At 44.5% G+C, this 21,657-nt stretch overlaps 1 protein-coding gene and 1 pseudogene across 1 annotated transcript in view; one reads left to right on the top strand and one right to left on the bottom strand.

The window, feature by feature from the left end:
• Window positions 1–21,657, top strand: part of SDC2 (syndecan 2) — a 129,119-nt gene that overhangs the window by 38,575 nt on the left and 68,887 nt on the right. The gene's annotated exons all lie outside the window — the stretch shown is intronic.
• LOC115868307 overlaps window positions 1,762–21,657 on the bottom strand; it is a 51,237-nt pseudogene continuing 31,341 nt past the window's right edge.

Here is a 21,657-nt window from a genome sequence, read left to right as displayed (position 1 = left end):
CTGTGCCAGGGCATTGCAGAGACAGAGCCCTGCCCTCCCCTATGGCGGATGAGTCCATCAAAGTTCAGAGAGGCACAGTATCTTGTTGGAGGTCATATGGTGAGTGAGCGACGATATGGGAGACAAAATTGAAGCCTTTGAGAACCTGCGTGGGGACCATTATTGTTTTGCACAGCATGCTTCCTTATTGTATCTCCTTCCAGGATGCTAAGGACCATAAAACACCTTCACAGGACATGATTTTCCAAAGTTTTTTGACTTTACTATCTTTCACAGAGAGAAGCATGGAAGTAAGCAGTAAATAGATAGCAGTAAGCAGCTACTAGCTGCTCTCAAGTGCTCTCAAGCCTCAGTGGCCCTCTGCGGTATGGAGTAGCACCACTCCATAGCGGATTCTTGGCTGTCACCATCCTAGAAGTAGCTCACCAGGCCTTTCCTAGGTGATGCTGCTGAGTGGGCTCCAAGCACCAACCTTAACATTGGTTGCTGATTGCACACTGCATGTGCCAGCCTGGTCTATTTCTCTACCAACAGGGCATGTTCAGGTACAATTCAGGCATGTGGCTAAAAACACCAATGGCACATACTTAGAAATGCATCTTTACTTGTGCCAGCAGTTGGACTTGAGGCACTGCTCAGGTACTCGCCGTACTCTTTCACATGTAGAATAAAGTCTTTTGGGGGGCAAAGTACCCCATGGTTAAACTATAGACAGACACCCTTCCATTTGTTATGTGATCTCCCAAGTAGTTGTAGGTCTCATGCCATGAAAGCACAGAATTGGTTGCAGGAATTCTCAACCAACCTGCCGGTGTTTTCTATTTGACTTAATCAAAATAGCTATGGAGGAAGTACCTGAAGAGCCTGTCGTCCTCCTCTTAGCATTCTTCAGGCATTTGACCACAGCTTACAACGGCCACACTATTCAGAAGTTGACCATCTTGTACCATATGGGTGCCAGTCTGTGAAGGCTTTTCCAGCCTCACCAATATGGATGTGGGCTCTGCTCAAACCAGCATGAATATGTATCAGCTAATTGTTAATCATGGAAGTAGGTGAACGTTAACAGTTTTATGAGGGGAACATGTGCAAAAAATACCAGAAAAAGCTCCCCTGGTGGGGATTTTGTAGTACACATTTCTTCCACTAGGCGAGCATCCATCACTTGCTCTGAGTTAGTGCACCCAGTGGCGTCTCCTGGGAAGGTTCTCTCTGGTCACAGTGAATTTTTTCTTAGAAGCAGTTTTACTCGAACCTCGCTTTTGTGATGGCTGATTTCCGAGAACAGCGAGTGGCTGTGAATTTTGTTTCCTGCTCGGGAAAAATGTCGCAGAAACTGTTAAATGATGTTGAACACAGCTTACAAGGACAGTGTTATGGGGAAAACGCAAGTGTACAAGTGGTTTTCTCCTTTCAGAAATGGTGAAATGTCAATTGATGACAACCCTCTTTCTGGGATGTCTGTCAACTTCCCCAATGGATGAAAATGTCGACAGAATTCATGCACTTGTGCTCAAAGACTGAGGACAACGACTGGCCATTAAAGAGATAGATAAGTTATCTGACTGTCTCATAGCTCGGTTCAACGAATTTTTTCTTCTTCTAAGTTTCAGATGTTGATTATTCAGTGTAAACCCCAACACGACACACCAACATGATTTCGTGCCTTTAGGAGATAATGATATCCTGGTTATGTGGACAATTGTGCGGATAACTTCTGGAAGACCTTCATTCTAAGCAGCTTTATGGGAAAACATTTCCTTAGAAGTCAGGGGCTTCTTTCTTCAGTTTGCTGTACTCCGTATTGTTCTTTGGGACCAAGTTTATTCCCTGGTTCTGGGTTGTTCTTTCTGTCACGACTGATATCTGGATTAAACAGTGCCAGATGCATGACATACAGGGCAGCTCCAGTGCCTCCAGCTCCAGTAAGCACGGAGAGGGATCAAACTGGGGTGCTTCTTGGCCTGACCAAGGATCTGGTGCAGCACGTTTGTGGCTTTGGCCTTGGGTATGGAAGGGGTTCAACAAATTTTAATGGAAGATTTGGGAATGAGGAGGGTCACTTTGAAATTTGTGTCTCAGGTTCTGACTCACCATAAAAAAGAGCGTCAGACTGGAAACATGCTGTGCTTTGAAAGAACAGCTCCAAATCGACCCAGACTTTTCACCAAGGTCATTACTGGTGACCAAATGTGGTGTTATTCTTACAACCCCAAAAGCAGACATCAGTGAAGCCAGTGGAAGATGCCATCATCACCTCCTCCTCCCCCTACCCCCCAAAAACGCTCTTCAAGTGAAATCAAAGATCAAGATGGTGCTCATTTGATTTTTTGATGTGAGGGGGATAGTGCATTTGGAGTCCATTCCACCAGGTCAGACTGTCAATCAAGCTTTCTATTTAGACATTCTGAAAAGATTGCACAGCAGTGTGCGACATTAAAGGTCTGATTTGTGGCAGACGGGGGACTAGTTTTGTCACCACAACAATGCACCTGCTCACGCAGCCATCTCAGTGTACCACTTTGGTCAAAAAACACCATGCCTCTCTTGCCCCGTGCACCTTACTCACCTGACCTCGCACCATGCAACTTCTTTTTGTTTCCAAGAATGCAGAGGGACATGAAAGGACAGCCATTTGACAACCATGTAGAAGAGGTGAAGAAAACAAAACAAAACAAAAAGCCCAAGGGAGTTAATGCCAGCCATCCAAACTTGAGTTTGAAAAATGTTTCCAGGAATGGAATTGCAGATTTGACAAATGTATTAAGTGTAATGGAGAGTCCTTTGAAGGTGATAAGGTTGTTTTGTAAAAAACGTTTAAATACATAGCTTTGTTTAAAAAAAAAATCTGTTTTTTTTGGGGGGGAGGGACCCCCTTTGTAAATCCATCTGCCTAAATTTAAACACTTTGGAAAATCACATCATCCACATGTAGTTGACAACTCTAAGGATTAGACATTAACGGAACAGAGCAGGAAGTTTGCCGTGGAGGATGCTGTCAACGGGTTTGCAGGATCCCGAGTTGAGACATTGTATAAAAAGATGGCCCTTCACCAGTTAAGGGATCATATCAGACAGTTTTATGCAACGTAAAAATGGCCTTTTCATGCAGCTCAGAGGCATGGTGTTGAAGAAGGGGAGCCAGGGAGGAATGATTTGTGCTTGCCACCCACTAACATTTATGGAAATGTCCATGGGGAATGCCGAAATAATCAGATGCCAGGGTCTTGCTCCTCAAGGAATGCAATTTATGAGCGCGACATTTGAAAGTAGAATGGCTTATCCTCACTCTTCTTTTTCTTCCTGTGCTGCTGCTTCTAATCCCTCCGCCCTTCCTGAGAACCAGAAATAGGTCTGCCATAGTCCTGAACAGAAATATCAAGTGCCGGTTAATCATAAATAGCATCGTTATGCCCAGGTAGAGGTGGCACCCATGTGTTGGTATTCTTCTTGAGTGCTTTCTAGGTAAGGATCATCATTTATTCAACAAATAATTATCAAGTGTTTCCTGGGTTCCCCCCAGAGTTTTAGGAGCTGGAGCCACAGCAGCGAATGAGATGGGCATCGTTTTTTGACTTAGCCTCTGTTATTGTAGGTACTTCGAGAAACACAAAAGGGCTTTAAAAAGCATGTGGATTAACAGTCGAGAGACTGTGAATTGATTTTGTTTGAAAAGCTGATCAGACTCTCTCAGATCCCTCGTAACTATGATAAGTTTGATTTGGAGATTGCCTAGCAGATACCAGGGTGTCTGTGTCTTACCTACAGGCTGCTTTAGCCCCCAAACATTTCCTCTGAATTTGAAAGAGTTGTGGGCATCTTTGAGTCCTGCCTGAAGTCCAGCATTGGTGGGAAGTCCTTCATGACTAAGGCAACCCAGTATGTGGAGTCTCGCCCTGGAATCCTGAGTCATCAGTCCAAGATGACATGGGTGGACTTCAATACCAAAGGTAATCAATCAATCACTCAATATCAATATCTATTTTTATAAACAAACGAAAGCCCACCCCAGCATGTTGGCTAGAATGCCTTCTAGTATTTGGTTATTAATGCCAGCTTTTGCAAGGAGCCAATGGTATAGTGGTTATGCACTGGACTGGGGTCTGCAAGGATCTGCAGTCTGAAAAAAACACCAGCTCCACTACGAGTTGGCATCCACTCAATGGCAGTAAGGTTTTTGGGTTTTTTTTTTTGGCTTGGGCTTGGATGGTGTTCACTGGGCTGAAGAACCGTCGAACTTGATTAATCCTAATGGAAATTGGATACATTTTAGGAGGATAAAAGATTGTTACTCTGTTAGTAGGTTTTTATGTTCTCTTCGTATTTATAAAAGGCATAAATAAAGAATAATAAAATTAAGTAGAAGAATTTTAAAACAAGTGTTTGGGGGCAGTTTAGATTAAAAAAAATCAGAAAAGAGAAAAGTTATCTTATCCCCAAACTCACTGCTATCGAGGCAATTCTGACTCATGCCAGTCCTCTCGGAGGGGTTGGAACGGCTCTGCTGGGTTTCTGAGGCAGTAACTAACCCTTTGGGGAGTAGAAAGCCACCCCATCTTTCTCCCCTGGAGCAGCTGGTGGCTTCAGATTCCAGACCTTATGATCGCAGCCCCCCACGTAACTGCCATACCACCAGGGTTCCTGACCCTATTCTAATGTCTCCTGGAATTGAGACAGACTTGCCTGAATTTTAAAATATCTTGAGTTGGCTGGGATTTCCAACAGGAAGTCTTGGCAAAATCCCAGTGTCTTTGTGTGTTAGCCTGGGTTGACTAGAGAAACAAATTCATAGACACACAGATGTCTATAAGAAAGAGCTTTATATAAAGAGTAATTATACATTACGAAAGCATCCCAGCCCAGATCAAGTTCATAAATCTGTTATTAGCTCATGTGTCTGATACCAATCCATAAAGGCCACTTTAGATTCACGCAGCATGTGCAATGATGCCGAATGCAGGAAGATCACAGGCCAGTGGGTGGAAAGTCTGTGGATCCAGTGGCGTTGAAGCATCTCAGTGCTGGGAGGGGTCTCCACGTGTCTCTGGCAGCTCCAGGGCTCTAGTGTACCTCCACAGGAATGTCTCTCAGGGAGTCTGTGTGTGTCCCACCTCCAACAAGCTACTTATTTTCTTAGCGCCTCCAAATGAGGTCATCAAGCTGCAACCTGATTGACAGGCTAAACTTCACCCCTTCACTCATAAGTCTCAAATTGACAACAGATTATGTAGCTACCACACTTGGCGTCTTAGAGCTATATCATGATGTTCTCAGAAAATTCTGAAAATGTTGCTCCTTTGAGTTTCTCCTAAGGACCAGGTGGGGGGATGCTCTTTAGTAGTGGCAGAATTCTCTGTTGGTCTCAAGACATAAGTAGGTGTTAACTGTGTCAAAGAGGTCACACAGAAATCTGTGGCTGTACATACTCAAAGCAATTAGTCATTTTGCTCCTCAAAGAGGTTTGCTTTGGAATATTTTGCTTATTTGTATTGGTTTCAAGCGCTGTTTTGATGAGCCCAGTATTTTGTCGTGAGGGCTGGGGTGGGTGGATAGCATACAGGTGTGCATTTTTAAGGATAGCATGGAGGGGGGAGTTCATTTTTCCATTTCTTTAGGACTAATGCACTTCACAGTATCTGGCAGCTTTGTCCTTCAACCTTTTTATTTCCAAAGGACCCCTGGCTTCCATCCTAATTGATTCCTGAACCGTTAGTCTTCAGGCATGAGCAGACATGAACCCTTGTTTCCTCTGGGCTCTGGGATACATAAAGCACATCTCATATATTGGGCTTCCACCCCTGGATGTCTGTTTCATACTATAAAAATACCAAAGTGGGTGTGACAATATGTGAAAATATCATTACGTACTTTAAAAAAACATCAAATCATTCAAACCAAAGGGTAGTAAAATCAAAACAAAAAAGCTCCACTTTGATGTAGATACTTTTTGAGGATTTTTTTTAGGCTGAGTTAACTCAAACATATAATAAGACACTAACATTAAATCTCCCTGTGGAAGAGAGGTATTTTCTCCCATTGTTTTAAGGACTTTCAATTTATGCTAAAAAAAATAACGTGATCTGCCTCAAACTCTGTTGCCCATTAAAAGTGCCTACTAAGTTTCTTAAGGGCTAACAGTTGAACCAAAAACCAAACCCATTGCCTTTGCATGAATGCTGATTCATAACAACCTTCTCTGTGGGTTTCCAAGACTGTAACTGTTATGGGAGTAGAAAGCCCCATCTTTCTCCAGCAGAGCTGCTGGTGGTTTTGAACTGTCCACCATGTGGAAGAGGGGCGGTTTTTATGACAACTTGTGTAATCATCCCAAGAAATCCTGAGAGTTCAACCAAACCTTCAGGAAATGAAGAGCATTGTTAAGACCTGTGTTCCCTCTAAGCACAGTGGGGAGACCTGGAGGCGTGGTGCTTACGCTTTGGGGCTGCTAGCCACAGGGAGTGGGTTTGCAGTTAATTTTTGGGAAGCACAGTTAGCAAGCCAGTTAGCTGAGCCTGTAGTGCCCCCACCAAGTCAACCTTGCCAGCTCACTGAACACGACATTGACTGGGGACATCATCCTTAGTAGGGTTGGTTGTTGGCTACCTTCAAGTCATCCTTGACTTAGGGTAACCCTGTTTCAACAGAGCAAAATGTTGCCAGGTCCTGTAGCATCCTCATGGCTGGTTGTGGATTGAACTTCAGTGATCCATACTTGATTTTCAGGAGTAGTTCACTCGTGTATCTTTCTTCCAAGTCTAGTCTGTCTTAGACTGAAAGCTCCGCCGAAAGCTGTCCCCCATGGCTGACCCTGCTGATATATCAAATACTGGTGCCATCGCTTCCGACATTGTAGCAACAAACCAGTCGCCATGATGCAACCAATTTGATACTCAGGTGGTGGCTCATGAGGATGGACCCCTTTAATCTATATATCTTTAGAACCGCTTTCTTGTGTGTTTCAAGAAAGTAAGAAAAATACAAAGTTGGCCGTAAGACCGAATATATGCTATCATCATTTTCTACTCCTTTCAGATATGGGATAACATAGGGCTGTCATTAGCTCATAATAGCCAGTACTGACCATGCCATTTGGTGTCTCCAAGGCTTCGTGAGTAGTAGCAGTTCCTACAGGAGCAGCATTCAGGAAGATCCTGTATCTCTCGTGCTTTCAAAGATAGAGCACATCTAGGCATGAATGAGATGACAGGAAAATGTTTTCTCCAAACATTTTGGACACTCCCTGAACTCCTGGACTAGGATGGTGCTCTGGAGGGTCGCTCAGTGTGGGAAGCCACTCAGGGCGGCGTGCCTGATAAAATACTTGGATATTTCTGGATTCATGATAGAGAAGCTCTCCTTGACTTTTTCACCCCGTTTGAATTTGTAAATGTATTTTGAAAATTTCTGACTGAGGTTAAGAAATAAAGAGAAGCAGCCATCATGTTTTGCTAATGCTATTGTGGTTAGGGGCCTAGTGGGCTCTGACTCATACTGACCTTCTGTCCAACAGAACGGAACACTCTGCCCATTCTGTGCCATCCTTACGATTGTTATATTTGAACGCCTTGTTGTGGCCACTCTGTCAGTCCATCACGTTGAGGAGGTCTTCCTGTTTGTCCCTGATGCTCGGCTTGACCAACCCTGATGTCCTTCCCCAGGGACGGTTTCCTGGTAACACTGTCCAAGGATGCGGGACAGTGTTTGGCTCTCCTTGTTTCTAAGCATCTTGCTTTATTTGGGGCTGGGGGTGGGGGCCTTTAACAATGTTTGGGACAAAAGCGGAACTAAAAAACAGTAGAATTTGTTCCATGAGCCTTTTGAAGGCCCTGCATACTTACTCCAACACAGCTTTGTTTGTTCTTCTGACAGACCATGGTATAGTCAGTATTCTTCACCAACCATGCATGTCTAAGGCCTCAGCTCTTCCAGTTTATTGATTATCCAGTTCTCATTGGCATATGAAGCGATTGAAACGTACCAGGGACTGGTCCGTTTCATAGGGACCTCTTTTTCTTCATAGGGACCTCTTTTTCTTTTTTAAACACTTTCAAGAGATCTTTTGCTTGAATTCCTGACTGCTGCTTCTGTGAGCATTGATTGTGGAATTATTGTGAACAGACAAGTATCAGTCTGTATACATCAACATAGATTGAGTATCAGCTATTTCCCTCAGCACCTTACTGCATGGATGAACCACACGTGTGATACATGATCTGGGCTCCCTTTTAAGTGGCCTGCTGTGAAATTCCTGTCCAACTTGAGGGACTTGAGACTAAATGGGGAGAAAGCAAGGTGACATGAGCCTACTTGGCTTTGTACTCTGACTTACATTTCCCTGTTTTCTTATGTTAGAGAATAATTCTAATATCCTTAGTCTTGGGGTGGCCACTAATTTACAGAGGCTTTCTAATTTTGTAGGTTACCCTTTCTGGATGCGCAGGTAAAAGTTAACCCCTTTCTATCTTTAAGACTCCATATGAACATAAGTTAACCGGAGCAGTCCTGGCACAAAAACAGGACTGTATTGATCAGAAGAGTTGACCAAAGAGATTCTTTTAAAGCCAGTCATTACATCTAGTTTTATTAAGATCATTAGATCAAGTCTCCAAGAAGTAACCAAGGAATAGGAGGGAGAAGTATAGTGTCATTTCACTGTCATGCCTTTTTCATGTCTGTTCAGACTTTGGAGACGGGAGAGGAAGAAATATGGGAGTCCCCATCCTAGTGTAGTCTTGAGCAATACAAATGGCTAATGAATGATCTAGTGCTCTAGGCTCTGAACCTAAAGACAGGAAGTTCAAAGCTATCCCGAGGCTCCTCAGAAGAAAGGTCTGGCAGTCTGCTTCCACAAATTCAGCTGTGGAAAAACCTTTGGTGGACTGTACTACTGTGGCGCGAGTGGGATCATCGTGAGTCAGACTCAGTGTGAAGGCATCCTGGGTTGGGTAGGCCTTGAGGAAATGGCTACTCAGAAATCAGTCCTTACCCTTTTTTTGTTTAAAAGACTTTTGTGGCTTATGGACGTCAGGAGTTGAGAAGACCAGCCGTGTCTGTTTATTCTGCAGTGGCTTGCTCTTTTCCGATGAAGAGTTATGTTTCTGGCTCTCGAGACATATGGTGTTACTCTATGGAATTGGGAAGAAAGCTGATAAAAGCAGCACAGTTTGTACTAGAAAATTCCTAGTTTGAGAGGATCAAGTTAGTTATAGAATCCCTGTGTTCTCTGAGTGGTGGGACATGGAAGGGCACCTGGGGACAGGGGGCAGGGAGCACTGTCTTAGCATCGTCAAAATTACGGACATCCTACCTTTGTAACCAAGTGGTTTAATTGCCCATTCAGCTCTATTTATGTAAGACGTTTTGAATATTGTGAGACTGCTCATTCTCTCACATTTGAAAAAGAAGGTTTTCTTTGTCCCTGTGTTCCGACCTCCAAAGTTTACAGACTTCATTGATCCAAAAGCTTGTTTATGGACTGCCTTTTTTTTTTTTTTTTTTGGTACTGGCCACCAAAAGTCCAGTTACTTATACAAAGTTCATGTCCCCTGCCTGAGGGAACTTACTGGTCAATGAGGGGCGAGGGTAAGGTACTGCTGGGCTAGGGAACCCGAGGTCATGGCTAAGTGTGCTTCTGTCCTAACACTCAGGTGAACATGAGCTTGGCCCCAGAAAGGGACCACAAGTGCTTCTCCTCAGCTCACCTTCTGCCCTTCGCTACTTCTAGCGAAGGTGCAGCACTTGTTGCATCTGGCCTAGAGATCACTTTTTCTTCACTTAATTTGCTTTCTGCTCTACTCCTAAATCCAGCACTGCCCGTCCTGTTTGGCCTGTACTGTCAATTCCCTTATTTGATGCATCTATTCCACCATCGTACAGCCAACATCATGTGCTTTCTGCACCACAGCCTTTGCAGTACTCAGCTCAGTAAACCATTCTTCGTGATTGCTTTGGACGAGGATGAGCCTCTGAGGTTTGGAAGTTGACATTGCTTACTGATACTTGCTGCCACCTGAGATCCTCCACAGTCGCCCCCCACTCCCTGCCCCCTGAAGCCCAGACTTACTGCAGAGAGCCATCCTACTGTTTGAGTTTTTCATTGTGCCTCTATGTGTGTGAGAGTGTGTGTTGTATATGTGCCTGTGTGCGATTGTGAACCTAAAAATAGTTTTAAACGTTATCTGATAACACTACCTTATTTTGAGAGAGCTTTACAGTTTGCAAAGCACCCTTCACTTACATCTGAGTCTTACAGGGTCCAGAAATGTCCTTGTTCCTTTGGCAAGTGACGAAACTGAAGAGCGTTTTGTACTCAAAGTGTTGCTGCTGGTAGGCTGAACGGAAGCCCAAACTCCACTTCATCCGCCTAGGTCCTTTGCTCTGGGTCCTCCCTGATCGTCTCTTCTTGCCTAGGAATTTCTCAGTGATGCTTATTTTCCATTTGGACTAAATTTGAGATGTGCCACATAAGTTTTCCTTAGGACAGAAATAATTTTGGGTGCCTTTGGGCTAATGGACCTTGATTTATCCATCAACAAGGTGCTACACTTAGAAGTGGTGCAGCTGCAAGGCTGTTCACATGATGCTGTTGCAACTAAGAGGTGTGTGTGTGTGTGTGTGTGTGTGTGTGTGTGTGTGTGTGTGTAGAGGGCAACCTTGTTTCTTACATTTCTAGCATAGTACCAAAAAACCAAACTCACTGCTGTCGAGTGGGTGGTGACCCAAAGTGACGCTATAGGACAGGGTGCATTGCCCCTGAGAGTTGTAGAGACTAACTCTTTACGGGAGTAAACACCAGGGCTCACTGCTTCCCACCCCTCCAGAGAACCCCAAATCCATAGCATTTCAAGACAGGAAAGGAAACAGATTCGGGAATGCTTAAGGGACTCACTGGACCCCCCCTTTTGTTGATTTTAGAACCACTGAATTTTATCTTTCTTTCAAGCCTGGTCGGGGTCCTCCTTGTCCTTCCTTCTGATCTCAGATGTTCATTCACACCCTTCCACCTTCCTCGCCCCTCCATGGAATCAATCTTCTCTCCTAAGTCCTTTATTTTTCCAAAGCTGATCTATTCTGCCATCTCTTCAAGGTGGATTTTTCCTTTGACAGTGCACATTGAGGCACCTGGAGGGGTGGGGGTCTTGGAAATACCAGTCCCTCGACTGACTCAAGATCTACTGAATTGGAAGAATGCAGTGTGAAATATAAAAATTTGTAAAACACATACATAGAAGATAAGAGAGAATTCCCCAATCTGCCATAATCGACCTTTAAAAATTTCTCAAAGCTAGTTCTCAAACCCTGGCTAGGCAGAGAAGAGTTAAGGCTATCAAACCTGTTGTCTCTTCTAATTCCGTGCAAGTGACAACAGCTAGTCATGTGGGGACAGCTGGGCACAGCTTAGCCTAACCGGATAGACCAGTCGCAAAAGCTGCAGCCCACTGAGCTTTGAAAAAGAGCTTGGCGCTGCACCGTTCTTTCTCTCTCCCCTGCTCCCCGGGCCTTTTCAGGAAGCACCTATTCAATTTATTAAATGGTAGCCCACCAAAAGTAGTTCAGACTTAAAACCATGCATGATAAATTACTGCATAAAAGCATACAATCACACTTTAATTATGCACAAACCAGGGGATAATTATGCCAACATACAGTTCCCACAATATCCATGTGCCTTACAAACTTGCGACTGCCTTATATCTCATGAGTGGATGTAATCCACTCTCCACCTATTTATTAGCCATTTATTTAAACTTCTACCTGTAGAGTTACTGGGGCAGTGGTTCTAAGTGGGGGTGGGGGGTGACCCCATGAAGAATAAAAAAATGTTTGTTGCCTTCGAGGAGCTCATCACGGTGTCCTGAGGGAGAGCAGAATGTGGAGGGGCCCCTTGAGAACAGGGGTGCTCAGTACATCGATTGCGATCTGCGAGACGATCGCAAACGTAGATTGCATGGCGTTAAAAAAATAGACGTGAGTCTATCCTCAATCCCGTCGCTTAATTGATATACAGCGCAGCCAGTCATATGCAGTCTTAGGTGTCAAACTCATGTTAAAGCAACTGCGCTAAGTGCAGCAAAACCGACAAAGTTATCGCCAATATTTAGACCTTGTTTTTTTTCTCTCTTAAATGTAAGAAAGGGTATTAAAATAAGTGAGGGAGCTGGACCAAGTAAGAAGACAAAAATGTATCGCTCTCATACGGAATGGGAGATTTTGACACTACAAGCCGACATTCAGCTAAGTCCAGAGTTCTGGAACTTACTCCCAGAGGGAAAGTACCCAAACACAAGAAAATGTGCTACCTCATTGACTGCATGATTCGGCTCTCCTTATTCATGTGAGTCGGCCTTTTCCCCACATAAAGATCATTAAGTCCAAGCACCGTTCCCCCATGACTGATGATCATTTGGAAGTGTGCTTGAGGCTGGCTGTCAGCAGCTACTGTCCGGACTATACATCCCTGCCTCGTTCCATTCAGTGCAAGTCATCGGCGGCGTAAACTCAGGTAATGATAAAACATGTACATAGTTCATTGTGGTGTGCAATATGGACTCATGCGGTTATGCAAGATACATAAACATACATTGTACATATAAAGAATTCTCAATGCCTTTATGAATACGTGTAATAAATAAATAAAAATAAATGTATGTTTTGCATTTTTGTAGTTGGTAGATCATTTTCTAAGTAGCTCGCATGCTGAAAAAGCTTGCGCACCCCTGCTCTAGAAGACAGGACTGCATAACAGCGCCATTAAAGGAAACTCGAGAAGCGATCAGCAAAGAAGAGGAAGGGCCGCGAGGAGAGGGGTCGCCGCAGTGGTTGCGACCATGGGCTCAGGCATAGCAGTGATGGTGAGGGTGGCGCAGGACTGGGCAGTGTTTGCTTCTGCTGATTGGACCTAACAAGAGGGACTTGAGAGATTATTCAAATAAATAGAAAAAGCATTATTGAGATGGCAGGATTTTACAGGGTTCCTGAAGGATGCGCCCAAACCCAAACCAACTCGTCAGAATCAGGTTTCTGAGGTTTTGGAAATCCTTACAGGAGCAGATTGCCTCATCTTTCTCTCACGAAGCAGCTGGTAGGTTTGAACAGCTAACCTTGCCCTTAGTTGCCCAACATTTACCCAACCGTGTGACCAGGGCGCCTTGATGGTTGAGCAGAAATCTGTGAGTGACCATGAGAGTAGAGAAGAGGCTGTATCAGTAAGTAGGAAGGACAAGAATGAAAGAAAACAGGAAAAATTCCCCCTCTGTTTATGTTGGGCTGCAGTCTGCAAGGCCAGCAGACTGGACGCACTAGCGCTCCCTGAAGAGAGATGAAGCATTCTGCTCCCCTGAAAGATTGACAGCCTTGGGAACTCACAGGGGCAGCTCTGCTCTGCCCTACAGGCTCTCGGTGAGTTGAAATCACCTTGATGAGTGTGAATAGTAGGATTGGGGCTTGGGCTGACACTTGAATCCACTGAAGTGATGAAACCCCATCTTACACAGTAAAAGAGGGTAACGTAGTAAGTTAGCCCGGGTACCATTTGGAGGTCCTTACGTGGAAGCAGGTCTCTAAGTAGAGCATCAGTTAGAGGGTTGAGATTCTCTCTATTTATATCATGTTGTTTTAATTTTTTGAATGTACCCTTTTGAATCCATGCATCTCAAGGAATCGATTAGAATGGGTTTAGGACTGTGAACCCTCACAGCCAACCCAAATGGCCAAAGGCCAAAGATTGATCCAGTCCTCCGTCGGAAACTGTAGAGTTCTTATATGGCCCACAGGGTTTAGAGGTCAGAGGCCGTCATAGAGATGGCATTCCCAAGAGAGTCAATAATTTAGGAGATGGCTGCTTAGCTGTCTGGCTTTTGCTCTCTCTGCTTCTCCATCTCCATGTCTTCTCTTTTTAAAAATCCAGGACAAATTCATATTCGTGGGGGACAAACTGAGCAAGGGGTACCCCCATCCATACGATGGAGGAGCCTTTGGCTCTCCTGCAGGAATCCCTGCCCCCCCTCTCCCGACCTTTCATTGATGGATTGAGTGGATGTGGCACCGTAAATAATAAACTAAGGCTCGGAGAGGGGACAAAGGGAATGGGGGCATCTTTGTGTGATGATAACGTGTGATGAATTTTTTTCTGTCCAGTTGGGAGCCGTTTCTGCAGTCTCCCCTGACCTACAAAGAGGGAGTTATCTAATGGCAGGCAAGGAAGGGGGTGAAAGATTTAGTTATTACTATCAAGTTGGGAACTGAGGAAAAGGCGGGTGTGAATGGATTTTTCAAGTGTTTCATTAAAGATTCGTCAGCCTTCTAGCCGTTCTGCAGTCTCTGGCTCTCCATGATTCCCTGGTGGAATTCGAAGCTGCTTTGGGCGAGGAGGGGCGAAAGGAGCCTTTTGTGTGTGTCTCCATGTGTTGATGGACAGCCCAGCGGAGCCTCCTGCTGGGAGTTCTCTCAGCTGATGGTGCCCATGCTCACAAGGAGCGGGGCTTTCCTCCACTTGCGCTTTCCTCTGAGCTCCTCTATTGGGTGTGACAGTTTCAAAAAAGCCACATTGCCAGAATGGAAAGGACCATTTCTAAACGGCCCATTGATTTGCAAAATCTCTTTGTGTCACATTGAACAGGCCTCATATCTGAGTTGGGGGCGGAGGGGGCCGGGGAGAAGATGCAGGCTACTTTCACTAGATGATTTTATTTCCAAGGTTGGAGGTAAGGACATGGTGACCGTGGCCTCCTGTTGGGTACATTGCTTCTCTGGGTCAGTTACTGTGCTCCAGACCACAGCTCCACTCGTCATGTGTGAGTCACAGTCAGTAAATGTGGATTCAGGAGGTCCAATTATGACTCAAGCTCCCCCACGAACTTGGGGACTGGCACCCCACCCACGCTCTCCACTGGGCAGTTTGTGGAAGAAGCCAGTGTTCAGTGGCCCACCGTGCCTGTAAGACAAGCTCCGTACCTGCTGGCCTCATCCTGGTCCGGGATTGAAGCAAGTCTGGGCTCGCCACGAGAGTTACCAAAACAAAACACACTTCAGCTACCAGCACGCCAAATCGAACTTATGGTCTCCCTGTGTTTGCTTCAGAAGGAGAATCAAGCCTGTGTTCCAAGGCACCTTGGGTTGAACTCGAACCTCTAATCTTTAGGTTAGCAGCCTGCCAAGTGCGTTAACCCTTTGCAATATCCAAGAGCCAAAAAAAGAAAAGAAAAAAAAGTCACAAACCCAAACCAAATCCACTGTCATAGATTTGGTTGCAAATCCCAGCAACCCTTACAGATTAGAACCCCCCTTTGGGTTTCTGAGGCTGTGCATCTTTTTTGGGAGTAGAAAGAAGCCTCATCTTTCTCCTGAAGAGCAGCTAGTGGATTCGAACTGACCTTTGAATACCTGGTGACTTAATGACTTCATAAGGGCTACAGATAACAATAAAAAGTGCCTGGATTTACCTGATAGGACATACTTTTCACTGCTGATGCTGGACATCAGAGCGACTGGGTAGAGATTTTAAAATAGGGATACGCCATGCAGAAGTGTGAGAGCTGCCTTTAACGGATGTTTATTTTCTTGTCTTAATATCAGGACGGACTTGCTGTGGGTCCTGATTAGTCTTTTTAACCACGTGTTGCTGCTTTTTAAGGGGGAAAGATGCTGTGGTTAAGCATTGGGTTCCTCAAAGGTACCTTTTAATTTATTGTAAAGCAGCGGTTCTCAACCTGTGGGTCATGACCCCTTTGGGGGTTGAACGACACTTTCATAGGGGTCGACGAATTCATAACAGTAGCAAAATTACAGTTATGAAGTAGCACAGAAAATCATTTTATGGTTTGGGGGTCACCACAACATGAGGAACTGTGTTAAAGGGTCGCGGCATGAGGGAGGTTGAGAACCACTGTTTTAAAGGTTTGGTGTGGACAACATGGCGAGTGTGGCCTCATGCTTGATGGCTTACTTCTCTGGTTCAGCAACTTAGGCTCCAAACCATGCCCACAGTTCATCTACCATGGTGTGTCAATCCAAACCACCAGCCGCTCCTCAGGAGAAAGACGTGCTTTCTATTCCCATAAAAAGTCTCGGAAACCCACAGTGGCGGTTATAATTTGTCCTATAGCATTTGAGATAGTTAAGGTTTATTGTGCCAACCTGGCCAGTAAACACATGTGGGGTTACTTGAAGGGCGGAGGGATAAATGGCTCAGTGAGTCTCGCCTTTCTAGTTCTCAGGTTTCTTGCTCTCTGATGGTCGGACCAGGGTGCAGCTGCCTTACCCAGTTCTCTGCTTCAGCTGGCAAGGCTCACTTTCTGAGAGACATCCCCAAGGAGAAGCTGCATGGACCTGCCCCGATGCAGCCCTGGGTGCTAGAGCAGTCGTGTGGAGTGCTGAGATGCTTACACAGTCACTGATTTAGCTTTCCTCCTACAGTCGGCGTCATTGTGTGTGTTTTATGAGATTGAGGAGGATTTTGTAGATGGGCTAATGTTGGACTTATGGGCTTGGACAGCACTGGGATGGGATGCTTTCTTCAGGGACACTTACCCTTTATATAGAACTCTGTCTTAGGTACATATGATTTTCTGTGGGTTTGTTTCTCTAATGTACCCAGACTAACAGCATTGTTATGAGTTGCCATTGCCGCCATGACAGTGAGTTTGCTTTTCGGGTTTACTACTTCCAATTAAAACGAACAAATGAAAAAGGTGGTGGGGAGGAGGCGGCATTTGAGAAACCTCTTTACCACAGGTTTCCCCAGACACAAGAGGTAAGGAGAAAGTCCTATGAATCCCAGTTGCTTTTTGCTGTAGATAGGTGATGTTGACTTAACCTTGACAAAGGAATGCCCTTCTCATCTTTGGAGACTGGACTGAGGGAGGTGGCCACCTGTTTAATTTGTTTTTAATCGTATTTTACCCCATCACTTCGGGGCCCCCTTTTCGTCTTCTTGATATGGTATGAATGTTAGTAGAAGGTAAGAAGCTCCTGGAGGTAGAGATGGCTAGAGATGGATCGATGACCCCCAGGTCCAGATCTTCCACATGGATCCCCAATCTCAGCACTGAGAAGCTGATCTGTTGTGAACATAAAACAAAGAATTAGCTGCTTCGTGGACTGCACACTTCACAGTCCTGATGGCAGTTGATGTAGGGTACAAAGAGCCCAGGTCTCAAATAGAATTGAAGGAGAACATTGGTTAAGTCTTAAACAAGAAAAGACAAGAAGCCAAAGGCACACCATCCAGATGACAGAGATCCGTAGCATGAGGTCATAATGGCGTCCAAGGGTTAGCTGAGCTTCAGAGACTTTAAAAGGACCTGGGAGGGCAAAGGATGTCGCCACAGCAGGATTGGTGGCAGATCAGGTGAGACAACCGGAATGGGTGCAGCCCTATGATGGGGACATGCACATGATGTGACAGAAGAGCTCAAAGGATTGGTCCAGGGCCCTCTGACCAAGGCGATGGATCAGACTCATGCCCATGCGCCCCTGTAAGGTGATCTCATTCAAGGACACACCAGGCAAGTCCCCTAAAGGGACAGTTTGGGTGGTAAGTAGGTCCAGGCCAGTAAAACACATTGTGACCACAATTTGAAGCCTGTGCCACAACACCCTCGTGTGTCTCAGAAAGCCGTGCCCAGTAAGCACAGTCGTTTGTGGTTTTGCAGCGTGATGCCACAGTTGGTGCCACATCCCCTTCTAGTACATTGAGTCGAGCTTTGGCTGCATCCCTCTTCACTTTTTTGTACAGCACATGATTTCTGTCGGAAGCCTTTCTTGGGGTTGTCTGCGTGTAAGGATCTGAAAACGGAGCACGTCACAGAACATGTCGGCACTCACGTGGAGACTCCTAGAGTCCCAGCGAAGCATAGGGAAGCATGTTGATGGAAAGTTGTTTGGGCTTTCGCAAACGTTTCCTGTCTGTCTGGCCTCACCTTTCAATCTCCCCGCCTAAGCCAGAGACCTTGGCTTGAGGACACAAGCACAAACACAGCATCCATTCCCCCTGCTTTTATCAGCATCTCCTGCTCCTGCGTTGCAGTCTCCTCCGTGGTGGTGCTGAGGTTCTCCTGTAGGTAGACCATCAGGTAAATGGTGACCAACAAATGTCTCCTGTGTATCATACTGTGGTGGCCTGGGCGTTGTATGATGTTGGAAGTTGTGTCACCAGCATTTCAAACACTGCAGGGTCTGTCCCTCATGATGGACAGGTTTCTGCAGGGTTTCTAGACGGAGACAGACAGGAAGAAAGGCAGACTGGGTGATCTCCAGAAAACCAGCCCCAGAAAGCCCTGTGTATTTGGGTCTGATACGGCGCTGGAAGATGAGCCTCCTGGACCGCAGGGAGCTCAACCCACCAGGAAGATGGCGCAGGCCTGGACCACATTGTGTTGTGTTCCAGGTACTTAAGGTTGTCATGAGTCCTAATTGACTACAGCTGCCCACACTGGCAATTCTGAATCACTCTCTTACTTTTATCCCCAAGACACCTATTCTTAGCACCCTACATTTGTTAAACCATTTCAATCTCATACCTGTGGCATAAGGTGGGTCTTGTTAGTGGCCACAGTTGCCAAGTGAGGCAACCAGAGAGAGGCACTGTTCAGTTAAGTAACATGTCCAGCATCCGAAGGCTGGTGGAGCCAGGCCAGCGCATCTAGCTCAGCAAGTGCACGGGCCTGGAAAAGAAATCGAGCTTTTTTTCCTGGGTGGTTCTTTGTAGAGTCTGGTGGGCTTTCTAGATGCCTCTGTTTGAACAGTGATGAGTGAAGGCAGGTCCTTTTCTCAACATTCCCAGGAGAGGACTCAGGAGAGACCTCACTAGCCCAGAGCGTTTGATGAGCACTTTGGAACTTTCTCGGCCGCTTCTCTGATTTCCACCTACAGTAGCTTGGGCTCCAAGCTCTCTTCTGCCCATTTTCTTGCAATAGCTGTTCCTTGAGCTCACCACCTTCCTTCAACTCTTTCCTCCTCTTCCTCCAGCCTCTCCCGTTAGACCTGTGTGGATTTGTGGGGGCAGGGTAGGTGTACACAGGGCTCAGAGACTTGATTGGCAGGAGAAAGGTGCCATTTCCGGTAGTCTCCTTGACCTGCGAGACTTTTGGGGGCCGGTAACAAGTCATATTGTAGAACAGAAAAAGAGGCACGTGGGTGTGTACGAGGGCTGGGGGTTCATAATACCCGTGGAAAAACTGCATTATCTGTCCATTCCATTTTCCCACGGACTTTTCGAAACTCCCTAGTATTTGGTTCACCTCCGATTCCATGTTGCCATTCTCTCGGAGGGCTTGTTGGGCCACAGCCCTGCTTTACGGAAATCTTGTTCGAGTGAGTTCATGTCTCAGCCTCCCGGTGAAGTGAGCAATGAAATACAGATTGCAGTATCAAATATAAAACCGTACCTTGTTTTGATTCCGAGCTCCATCTTGGGACTATATTTTATCCAGAGGCTCGGAGGGGCTTCTTCCCCTCTTTTGTTTCGCTGTCTTAAAGTTCTTGAATGATATCCTGTGTGATTGCTCTTGGCACACGGAGATTGCAAAACTGAGCGAGAAGTTAGTGGATGGTCTTGTTACTGTGCACTGCTCCGTGTTCTGTCGAGCTTCTAAAGGAGAGGGATGATACAAAACTCCCGTCTTCCTAAGATAAAATTAATGTTCATCTTGTCCTTTTCAACATCAGTTTATCCATTCAATAAATGTGGTGAATTTATCCTGATTAAAAATCATTGTCAATTTCTGAATGAACTTTCATAATGGCCTCCTTACTGCTTTCCATTCTCTGCGGTCAAGACTGAGGAGAGGAAAAGGAAGGTTTTAAATTTTTTTATCTATTTTCTTGTCAGGGGGTTTGTTTTGTTTGTTTGTTTATACCTTTTTATTGTGAATTGGGGAAAGGTTTATAGGGCAGGTCAATTCTCCCCATGAGAGTTCATACCTATTTTGTTTCATCTCATTGTTAAGAATTTACTGTTTGTTATCGTACTCTCTTGAAGACTCTCAATGTATGATCTTTTATGTAAGTATGTAGTTAACTTTCCATAGACGAGAATCCCACTCCCACCCACCCCCACCCCCCATGTTAGGAGACTGAATGGTGAAAATTCCTTCCGTGTCTTGAAGCATCTTCTTGCCTTTGTTAGGGAATAACGTTTCTCCAATTCATTAAACTCATAAGAGTGTTCTCAATGAAAAAGAATTGTAGGTATTCTGGGAATTCCCCCCCAAAACTGTTTTATAATCAGTGGCTGGAAAGAAAGCAGTTTGGAGCTTGGGGTTTATAGAGATTACACCTCTCCATTTTTGCACAAATCTGATGCCCTCATTTTTTGTAAAGTGCCCTTTTATATTGAATGAGAAATTGCTCAGAGGAGTCAAAAGTTTCACTGCATAAATATTTGAAAGAGAAATGCATTTAAAAAAAAAGAAAAATGGCTTTTTAAACAGACACAACCCCTGAAAGCCATTATGTCTGTTGGTGCTCATTTCAACAGAGATTAATTACAAGACATTCCAGGTTGAAAGCTGAAAAGTAAATAAATGTGCTATCTACTCTGGCTGTATATGAAGAGAATGGGTTTTTATAGTTTTGCTACTATTTGTATTGTTTTGATCTTTTAAACATGGAGAGAAAATGTTTTGAGAAACGATGTACAAATGCGCTTTACACAATTGATGTGTGTATGGATTGGGATAACAGTTGTATGAGCCCCTAATAAAATGTTTAAAAAAATTAAAATAAAATAAGAAAGATACCTATGGCATATTGTAAATACACATACATATTATTTTTTATTTTACTGGTGTATATATATATATGTATGTGTGTGTGTGTGTATATATATATATATATATATATTTTTTTTTTTTTTTACCGGTAAACTGTTGGTGGTGGTGCTGTTATTGGCTCTTTTGGTCCTCTCCCGAATCATTACTCCATAGTGATGCTAAGTTTGATTTCTGTAACATCTTCATTTTAGGAAGAGATAAGGGTAATGGGAAGCATTAGAGATAGGCTAATCTTATGGCAGCAGCCGTTTTAGAACACCTTGTGCTTATTCCTTTCTTGCAATTTATTTTGGGGTGCAGGAGGAACCACACACACCAATTATAAAGCAGATGATACCGCCATTTATCAACTCTTTTAAAACTACGAGCATTATTCTCTTTGTTTTATTACTCTGCTTTAGAATACATTTGACCTTCAATGTGTTCATGCTTAATTTTATATGAAGATACATATATGATTTTATCTGTCTGCCTTGTCCCTAAGTGGCTCAAATAATAAGGTGATTGTTAGAGGCATCAATTCTAGATGTGTGCCAGGGATATTTTTGCCTAAGAAGCTTTATATGATGATGATTTTGAAATAGAAGGTTCTGGTGTATTGTAGTGTGTAAGTCCCCGAGCAGCCTTCCACCTGTGAAGTGTTGCACCACTGATTAAGTCTTGAGTTTTTTGAAAGTCAGTCCCTTTAATGATGTTCAATTACATCATTAGAATATAATTACACATATAGAACATCTTTGGGCATACCTTTCTTAATTCGCCTCTGGTTTCAAAAGGAAAAAGTATGTTTTAGGCAGGTCATGGTTTTTGCTCTAAGCACTTAATTAAAAAGAAATCCTAAAAGACACACTGTAATCTACATTACTGTTCATTTGTCCAACACTTT

This window comes from Echinops telfairi, unplaced genomic scaffold, assembly GCF_000313985.2.
Source record: "Echinops telfairi isolate 266 unplaced genomic scaffold, ASM31398v2 ScPeMD7_1;HRSCAF=3_0, whole genome shotgun sequence".
NCBI lineage: Eukaryota > Metazoa > Chordata > Mammalia > Afrosoricida > Tenrecidae > Echinops > Echinops telfairi.
This window is presented reverse-complemented; position numbering and strand designations above follow the sequence as displayed.